The sequence below is a fragment of the Dicentrarchus labrax genome, unplaced genomic scaffold (genome assembly GCF_905237075.1).
Source record: "Dicentrarchus labrax unplaced genomic scaffold, dlabrax2021, whole genome shotgun sequence".
NCBI classification, from domain to species: Eukaryota; Metazoa; Chordata; class Actinopteri; family Moronidae; genus Dicentrarchus; species Dicentrarchus labrax.
This window is the reverse complement of record NW_026136720.1, coordinates 33224426-33235035: the sequence shown is the minus strand read 5'-3', so window position 1 is coordinate 33235035 and position 10610 is coordinate 33224426.

The window sequence follows — 10610 nt, the reverse complement described above, 5'->3', positions numbered from 1 at the left end:
CAGCTCTGTGTGTCCACAATAGGAGACAGGCAGGAAGACAGTTGAGGACAAGTTAAGCTAACCTGCATATATATGTTGGACAATTAGCGTAATTATCTTTAATAACCAGCTCTATGGATAATATCTCAACAGCTGATTGGCTGATTTGGACAATAAAGGAGGTTTTGGGGTTATTGAGGACGCTGAATCCATTTGACATTTTCAAAATACAAAATGTTTAAACAAAAAGTGTAATAGAGTCAGGGTCTGTCCAAGGTTTCTGCCTCTTAAAAGGAAGTTTTTCCTTGGCGCCTCGCCAAGTGCTTGCTCATGGTGGGAACTGTTGGGTCTCTGTAAATAATGTTTGGAGTACGGTCTACACCTGCTCTTTTCAATTCAGTTTTGTTTGTATAGCACCAATTCATAACAAAAAATATCTCAGGAGACTTTTCAAATAGAGTTTTTCTGCATCTGTCTTATAGGATGTGTCTAATCTTTGTAATATTACGTAAATGAAAGAAGGCAGTCCTAGAGGTTTGCTTTATGTGGGAATTAAATGACAAATCCTGATAAAAGATAACTCCAAGATTCCTGACAGTGGTGCTAGAGGCCAAGTTAACGCCATCTAGAGTAATTATATCTTTAGACACTGAGTCTAAAATCACTAACATCAGAAAATTTCAGCTCATCCAGGTTCTTATGTCCTTAAGACATGTTTGTAATTTAGATAATTGATTAATTTCATTGGGTTTGATTGATAGATATAACTGCGTATCATCTGCATAACAGTGAAAGTTAATGGAGTGATTCCTAATAATGTTGCCTAAAGGGAGCATATATAAAGTAAATAGTATTGGTCCAAGTACAGAACCTTGTGGAACTCCATGACTAACTGTAGTATTTATTGAAGATTCATCGTTAACATGTACAAACTGCGAACAATCTGATAAATATGACTTAAACCAGCTTAGTGCGGTTCCTTTAATGCCAATTTGATGCTCAAGTCTCTGTAAAAGAATATCATGGTCAATGGTGTCAAATGCAGCACTAAGATCTAATAATACAAGTACAGAGACAAGTGTGAAGCAATTAAAAGGTCATTATTAACTTTAACCAGAGCTGTCTCTGTGCTGTGATGGAATAACTTTTGTGATAAACTGATGTTATATAAAACTGAACAGCATCAGTCAGTGTGTAAATTCTGGAGAACCATACTGAACATTTCTGGTTCACAGAGGAGAAATATTGTCAGTAAACAGACTCCTGGGAAATGTTTCTTTTTTGAAGTATAATTTGTACAACAATATGGCAGCGAGCACACAAACAGAAAATAATATAACATACAACAACATTTCTGTATTTTACTGTTCCTGAATCACCTATGGAAACAGCCTCAAGAGACATACATCAGTAAAACACTGTGCACATTTTAATACTTAATAATACTACTTTCATATACTTTAATAACTGGAATGCAGCTGTGAAGTGCATTTAGCAGTTAATCAGGAGTTAATCTCATTTTTAAATTCTTAATAAATGAGAAAGTGCATTTAACAGGAGGAAGAAATTCTGCATATTTATTTGCAACCCAGATAAAAAAGGCATTCAAAATGTTCAGCAGCTGCCCTGAGAATAATGCTAATAATAATGCTGATGCTAATGCTAATAATAATAATAATATACACCAAGCTGATTTTACACTAATAAAAACATATAAATGAATAGTACATTAATTCAATTTTATTTGTATATCGCCAATTCATTACATAATGTTATACTATATTATGTTATATTATAATAAATTATATTATATTGATGTTAAGCACTGGGGCTTTATTTGGGTAACATTAGTGATCCTGGCCTGTCACAATTGTAATTTCATAATAATTTACACTAAATGACACTAATTATTTAAATTATTTATTTCAAGCAGAAATTCAGGCTGCGCCCAAAACTGCTTCCATGGGTCCGGGTTTGGGTCGGGTGGGGATTGATCAAACCTTTGGTTCCCAATCTAATAATGTACTGCTAGATAACTGATGTAAATATACTGTTAGTGATGCTGTACAGCAGTGGTGGTGGGGGGGGGCTGTTAATGGATGAGTGCTGTTTGTGATGTTATACAGTACTAATGTATTATTGATGCAGTTCCTCTGCTGTCCACCAGAGGCTGGCTCCAGCAGTGAGTCACCTGACCCTCAGTGTCTGAGACTCGCAGTCGATATGAAAACACTCTGAAGCACTCTGACTGTTTATCCAATCACAGCTCTCGTTAAGCCTCCATCAGACATCCTTGAAGAATCCATCAGGCGCTAATGGGCTCACTGCAGACCGGCAGCCCCGCCCGCTTCATCGACCAATCAGAGAGCAGGGAGCATCGCACTTTTGGCTGGAACGGGCAGCAATGTTCCATGTTTCTATCTCAGTTTGGTCAGTGGAATAAATACTACACTACCCATGAGCCTCAGCAGCTGTTGCCATGGAGACAGTCAGTAAAGTGCAGTTGTGAGGAGGGGTAACGACAGCAGCTCCATTAAGACCCTTAATTATTAATCAGCTGGAAGACGCACACGAACGAGTCCCCATCGAGTCAGTGAGTCAGAGCGAGTCAGAGCGAGTCAGAGGGAGTCAGTGAGTCAGAGCGAGTCAGTGAGTCAGAGGGAGTCAGTGAGTCAGAGTTAGTCAGGTCAAGTCAGAGTGAGTCAGTGAGTCAGAGCGAGTCAGAGGGAGTCAGTGAGTCAGAGGGAGTCAGTGAGTCAGAGGGAGTCAGTGAGTCAAAGCGAGTCAGTGAGTCAGAGGGAGTCAGTGAGTCAGAGTTAGTCAGGTCAAGTCAGAGTGAGTCAGTGAGTCAGAGCGAGTCAGAGGGAGTCAGTGAGTCAGAGGGAGTCAGTGAGTCAGAGGGAGTCAGTGAGTCAAAGCGAGTCAGAGCAAGTCAGTGAGTCAGAGTGAGTCAGTGAGTCAAAGTGAGTCAGAGTGAGTCAGAGCAAGTCAGTGAGTCAGACTGACTCTACAGGCTGCTGAGATGTTTTCGTGTTTTAAAGTTTTTCACGTTCATGAAAATAAAATCAGTTTTATAATCTGTAGAAAAACATTAAAAACAAATCTCATAAACACGTTATCTGATCTTATACACAAACACTGACTGGTGGTGACCTATGCAGCCTGCAGGGGGCGCTGCAGGGGCTTTAGACTGCTGCCTGATGTTTTCACAAAGTTGGAGTCTAGAGTTCAGAATTGTCCTTGAACGTAGCACAAACTCAGAAATAAAAGATGAAAACTAGAATTTGATTTCGACCCGGACCGAGGAGAGTCTGAGGGGGAGGAGGCTCAGAGAGGAGGAGGAGGGGGAGGAGGAGGAGGAGGAGGAAGGGGGGGGCAGTGCGGATTCTTTCCCGTCATTCCCTGCAGCAGCAGCAGCAGCTCCCTCCCTCCTGTCTGTCGCTCTGTCTGTCGCTCTGTCCTCTCCGTATCGGATGCCTGTTTGCGGACTCTTCTTCATCAGCTGAAGTTTGGAGACTCGGTTTGATCTTCTGAGCAGGTGAGCAGCTCCGTCCTCTGTCTCTGTGTCCACTGTGTCCACTGTGTCTCTGCTGTGTCTCCATTGTTGCGGTGGCTGTGATTGGAGGCTCCGCAAACTTCGCTCCATGTCGGAGGAGCCTCGGCTTACAGTCTGGCTGTTGTGCTCGGGTCTGAGGCGCAGGGTCTTCCCGGAGGCCCGGTCCTCTCTCCCGGCCCGCTCCGCGCTCTGTAGCCGTGCCGCGGTGCGCTTCAGCCCGCATGTCCGCCGCCCGCCCCGCCAGCAGCCATTAGCGGCGGGAGGATGGAGGATAATAACGGTGCGCCATGCATGGACGCAAAAACAGGCGTGGCCGCGGGAGGAGGAGGAGGAGGAGGTGATGTGTGTGTGTGTGTGTGTGTGTGAGTGAGTGTGAGTTCAGGACAATAAACACCGCAGACAAACACTCTCCCCACGGCGCACATTTGCAGCTGTGTGTTTATTTTAGCGGTAGAAGGGGCGGGTTGTGTCCGGCCTGCAGCTGCTGCTCCCCGGCTGCGGGAGGTTCCGCAGGCCGGTGCGCAGTTCAGCGGAAAATGCTGGAAAACCCCGCCAGCAGGAGCGCTGGTGGTCGGGCTGAGGAGCGGGACGGAGCGGGCCTCTGTCTCCACACAGAGCTCCTCTGATACTGCGGGTGTTCCCTCAGGTTCTGTAGGTTCTCTGACAGAACCGTTATGTTGTGATGCAGGGCCGAGTACAGGTCAAAAGGGGCTCTGGGCAAGCTCTGATACCCCCCCCCCACCACCACCAGGTCCACCCCAGAGAGAACCCGCAGTATTACGGTGTCAACAATAAGTTCCTTCAGGAAGCTGATTCTATGTGTGTTCTGTTTATGTGTCAGTGAGAGAACATTGTGTAGAGAACAGGAAGGTTCTAATGGTTAGAACAGTAAACAAACAGGTTGTCCTCAGGAAGGTTCTCGAGTCAGCCAGCAGAACAATCTCTCACTGTTACATAAATACCTCCAGGAAACGTCCACTAATGTTCATGTGTTGTTGTTTTACCTCCACAGAATGTCTGGAGAACGTTCCTTGAATGTGGAACAGTTATCACTGTTAACAACAGTGTTTGTTTACAGGAAGGTTCTACAGTCATTAGAATCTCACTGTTACACTGTACCCTCAGAACCTGGATGTTCTCTCGTTGCTACATAAATACGTTCACTGACGGTTCCTCTGTGGTTACCTTTACTTCCACAATCGTCTGGAGAACGTTTCTCCAGTGTTGTACTGTTAAACTATTAAAATAACGTCCTAGAAGACACTGGTTTCAAACATATGTTACTGATACATTATAAGAACAAATATGGGAAACTTTCAGCCGAGAACATTCTGGGAATCATTTTCTAAAATGAGGAGAACCCGTTCTTTGATTGTTCCACAGCTGCAAGATACCATAAAAACATCATATTGTGATTATTGTGACAGATATTGAGATATGATTAGTGAAGATATTTACATGTTTACATTTAACATGTTCTCTTAAATCTGGAGAACCAGAACTTTGATATAATGCTGTTGCATTTTGCAAATGGCCATATTGTGATTCTGATATTACGATTAGCTCCATAAACAGTTTGAGGGTTCCAGTGTTGGTACTTTAATCTACAACTAATGTGTGGAACATGTTTATTTGAAGGTTCTAGTATGCAGTGTTCTTATGATGTTAAAAGAACATCATAGAGAACACTTCTTTTATGTTCCCATAGTTATAACTCTCAGAGAGCGTTCTCTCATTGCTACTCGTACTTCATTAGATCACAGTAGAACCTTGATGGAAAATGTTCCAGAGACCACACATGGAAAACTGCATGTTTTTGTTGGTTCTAAAGAAAATCTGAACCATGACTTTCACTCAAGGTTTTTACAGAAACATCTTGAGGGAACGTTCTCGAATAGTTTCTGTGTGGATTCTTGTACTTTGATAGAACATTTGGAGAATGTTCCTTTCAAAAAAATGTTTCCAGAATGCAGTTTTTCTTGAAGAACCTTATTTTGGACCACATGTCACCTAAAAATGTTCTCCTCACAACATTCTCCTCAGTACGTTTTCGTAACAAAAGTATTTCCAGTATGAGGTTTTTACTGACGGTTCCCAGTTTGAGAACAGAATGTTCCAGCAAACAAATCATTTAATAGTTTTGTTAGAACGTTCTTCAGATGTTCTCTGGCGGTTCCTTTAAGAAGACACAGAGGAGAACACATTAGTGTTAATGTAACAGGATGTACCGCCCTGTCTGCAGAGATCCTCAGGGAATATTCTTGTCAACAATCAATATGAGCGGAACATTTTCCAGAACGTTACAGGGACGTATTTTATCACAAATAATCAGTGTTTAATAATGTTCCTGTTACCTGACTGATTGATTATCAGTTCACCTCGACTGACCCTCGTTAACATTCATTATGAAAGAGCAGTTAGTGGAAGGTGGACATTTCAAACACACCCACTGTCCTCACTCGTCTCCATAGCGATGAATCAAACGTCTCTCACACTGATCAATACAAACTGCGTATCAATACGTTTGAGTTGATCCTCTCTGATGTGATCAGTGTGTTCCTGCTGACCTGAGAGCTGCTGTATGTTGAAGGGCGGGGTCACCAGGAAATGACTGTGTGTGTGTGTGTGTGTGTAAACCCATTAACTCCACCCGGCTGGGCTCAGTGCAGTGAGCTCATAGTTCTTCTGCCGTCTGTTTGTGGAGCTGATGATTGCAGTAATCTGGAACTGATCACATGACCGACACATCAGGAAGTAACTGTCATCATCCTGCAACACGGAGTCTTCAGTCAGGATCAATAACGCTGCTCTCCCCCCGTAAAGCTCTGTTTATTGATCTGTTAGATAGAAAATATTAGTTTCATTGTTTCTGTACTTTCAACAGAGAGCAAACTGCTGTTAAAACCAGTTACTGATATTGATCCTGATCAGCCTGATCACTGATCAATACTCTCGTTATTAAAGCATTGATCAATCTAATAACGTCAGACAACCTGATCAGCCTTCAGCAGTTAGCTAGTGTCTCTGTAGTGGAGACTAAACGTTAACAATGATCCATATCAGCAGTTTGAATCCAACTAAAAGCTCCCTGCACCAAACTCCCTTTAAGAAATATCACATTTTAACAATTCCTAACGTGTTCGTAACAACACGTAACTCTAGAAACACGAGCTAAAGGCCGTCATATGTCCACAGTCTGACTGTCAATACAGGATCAATATCATCCATAAAGATACAGTGTATACTGATCAATAATCTATAAAGATACAGTGTATACTGATCAATAATCTATACAGATACAGTGTATACTGATCAATAATCTATAAAGATACAGTGTATACTGATCCAGTGTTTCCTCTAGGATTTTTTTAGCAGTGGGGGCAGGCCCGTCCGAACACAACCCCCCCGTCGGCCGTCGGCAAACGTTTTCCGTATGAAACCGAAGTGACACTTCGCTGCGACACAAACAAATATATTTACTGTTTTAATGTTTCCAGATGTTTGATATCAGGACGTTGAGAACTGACAAGTTGAACGTTGTCCAATTAAAACGGACCCACCGCGGTGACGTTTTGGTGGAGCTGTTAGTTTAATAGTCGACTTGGAAGAAAGAGAACGTTTTGACAATAAGCTCCATCAACACAACAGTATGTGGAGTTAAAGTGGACAGCCCCAATAACCTCTGAATAGTTCTACTTGTTGTTAAACTGCACTGTGAGCGGCAGCCAGCGGGGGGGCATTATGTCTGCAGGATCATTTAAAAGGCAACCGGGACTACATTGTGCGTCTGCCCCATTTCTGATACTGCGGAGGCAGAAACTTAACAGCAGCGGGCCGCCGCTCCAAATCAACATAGAGGAAACACTGTCATCAATAATCAATAAAGATACAGTGTATACTGATCAATAATCAATAAAGATACAGTGTATACTGATCAATAATCAATAAAGATACAGTGTATACTGCTTTAATTGCAGAGTTAAACATTCCTGACTGTGAGTGTGTGAGACAGCTGCTGTGGTGAGACAGGTGACACACACCTGTCGCCCTCTCTGTGTGTGTGTGAGGAATGTTTGAGGCTAACAGCTGCTGCCACAGAAGCTAAGCTAACGAGGGTTCTCTCGGTTCCTGTTGTCGTCATGTTTGAAGAATGTGGAGCCCCAGAGGGAGGGGGGCCGGGTGGGTGGGGGCACCGGGGGCCGCTAACACTTCCTGCCCCCCCCCTCTGGGAATATTTATTTGTTTTCTTTTATTTCCTGTTTCTGACTTTAAATCCGACGTATTCCGAACAGGACTCATTGTTTACAGACAGAATTTGGATTTTGAGGATCGTATGTGGACAAAAGTATGTGGACACACCAGAGTGGGGCTGTTGAACAGCTGTCCACATACTTATGTCCACATACTTATGTCCACATACTTATGTCCAGGCGGGCGGAGGTGTGTTTGTTTTCTGCCTGTGTGCGTCCCGTAGGGGTGTGACCAGTCACATGTTACCTGTACTGCAGTACTGGGTTATTATTGGATGTGTTTGTTATGTTAACAGGCTGCTGATCCCAGGTCTGATTTGAAGTCTGAATTTACAAAAAGTTAAAACGAGTGAATGAATGAATGAATGAATGAATGAATGATTGAATGAATGTTTCAGTAACTCGAGGACAGTTTTTGGTTACCCACCTCTGACCTCTGACCCGTCGTCCTCCGGCGCTGCTGCCGGCGGCTCAGACTCTGGTCAGAGGTCTGTTTCCATCATCCAGCCGAGGATTCTGGGAAGTGGGCTCCATTAGTGGCGGCGGGGTCCCTCAGGACGTCCTCTGAGTGCTGTAATGGCTCCTGTGATGGAGCTGTTTACTTCCTCCATTAGCAGCAGACAGCTGACCCAGCGGCGGCCAATGGGAGCTCAGCGTGGACGACATCACACACACACAGAAACTCTTCCACAGACGTCCTCGCCGTTACCCATGAGCCTCAGCTGCTGTCTGTTTGTCCCAAATCAAACGGAAATCAAATTTACCCATCAGGATCAGCTGCACACCGACGAGGCTCTCTGATTGGAGAGTTCCTAAAGCGATGCTCTCTGGGATCTGTAGTTGTTATGGACAGGGCCGTTTCTAGCTGTTTGGGGGCCCTATGCGAGATACTATTTGGGGGCCCCTATTTTTTCAAACTCTGAGGTAGAGATTCCAACCTTTTCATATATTCTGTGATGATGCAGCAGTCTGTTACATTTTAAGAGGAAAGCAGACTAGAGTACATTAATAAATGCAACAGATACAGTGGACCAGCATCCATGTTATTGCACAATCAATAAAAAATCGATAAAAAAACTAGTTATGTAGTTATATATTGTAGTTGTAGTTTAAAATGAACCATATATAACTGTACAACATCACTACTTTGTGATCAGGATCTGTATGATCACAGTTTTACGCTCTCCTCCTCAAAACTTCTGCTTCCTTGCCTTTTAGAAGCAAAGTCATCAATTATGTCATCATAGGACAGCTGCTTGCCAATCTTATGATTAATGCTCGGTTGCTGATGGTCCTGCTGCTGCTGGTCAGAAGCTGATGAAGGTCCTCCTGGCTCTCCTTGAACTGGACCTCCGAAGTATTTCAAAATTGCTCCTACAAAGACAAAGCTCCTTAGGTTACCAAGCAATCAGAAGCAAATATTCATATCATATAACTGCAGCTGTGTTGCACTATGCAAAACATTCTGAATCTGTTTGTATATTAAACATTACAATACACAGCGTCCCTATTTAAGCATCTACCAGTTGTTTCTGTGTTTATCTCCACATTATACTAGTTCATTAATAAAAATGAAGGTAAATGAGTGATGAGCACCAAATGATATAAAGGGAATATGTTTGCATATATCTTGCAGTGCATTACAAAGTGGACAACTAGCAGTCCTATGCAGTACAGGACACTTTTAAATGAACAGGTTTGTTCAAATTAGTAAACTTCATTGACACAATATATATTCTAATAAATTTGGAAAGGGGAATTCAACTAAGTCAGCAGATTTGTCCAGTAACCAAACCACAGTAAATAAAAATACAATAGAGAAAAGAATTGGAAAATATTTTATAGCACAGTGATCATTTAAAATTCATAGTGTTATATGAATAATCCACTGCTATACTACTACTACTACTATCTTATCTATCTATCTATCTTACCTATCTTATCTTATCTTATCTATCTTATCTTACTACTACAAGTAACAATAATCAGTCTGATAATATTTGGTTTTATTTATACAATAGTAGCACAGGTCTATGCTTGAGACACATTTATTTGGGCCTTTTTGTAAATCAAACTCTGGATAAAGCTGACTTTATTTACATACAAACAAACAATGAGGTAGCTCACATTTATCTATTTATAGCCAGCACGACAAAAGTAGCAAAGTAACTTGTTCAGAAGTTGGCATTATGTGTCCCCCCCCCCCACATCAAATGCCTTACCTTTATCCTGTGATCGTTTTTCTTCATCGGTTTTCTTCTTTTTGCGTACGTTGCGATGACGTTGTAATCAGCGTCTACGTTTATTCTCGTCACTTCAGAGGAAGGTGGGCGGCTGTCAATCATCAGACCTGTCGGCAGACGTCACTTACCTCGGGACAGCCCAGCCCAAAGGTTTAGACCTAATTACCCCATGAACACTTACATGCTTTGCAAATAAATGTATAATGAATGGATGCAATACATGCAAATAAAGACACTTTTAATTCTCCAAAATAGAATAAATGAGGCTGAACTTGCAGTTTGGGGCCCCTGGTGGCTGCGGGGCCCTATGCAGCTGCATAGGGCCCCGCAGCCACCAGGGGCCCTATGCAGCTGCATAGTCCGCATATAGCAAGAAACTGCTCTGGTTGTGGAGACTGAACACATCTCTTTATTGTCTTTTAGAAAACGAGAATTGTCGTTGACTTCCTGTGTTCCTGTAGTTGACTTCCTGTGTCCCTGTCGTTGACTTCCTGTGTTCCTGTAGTTGACTTCCTGTGTTCCTGTAGTTGACTTCCTGTGTTCCTGTAGTTGACTTCCTGTGTTCCTGTAGTTGACTTCCTG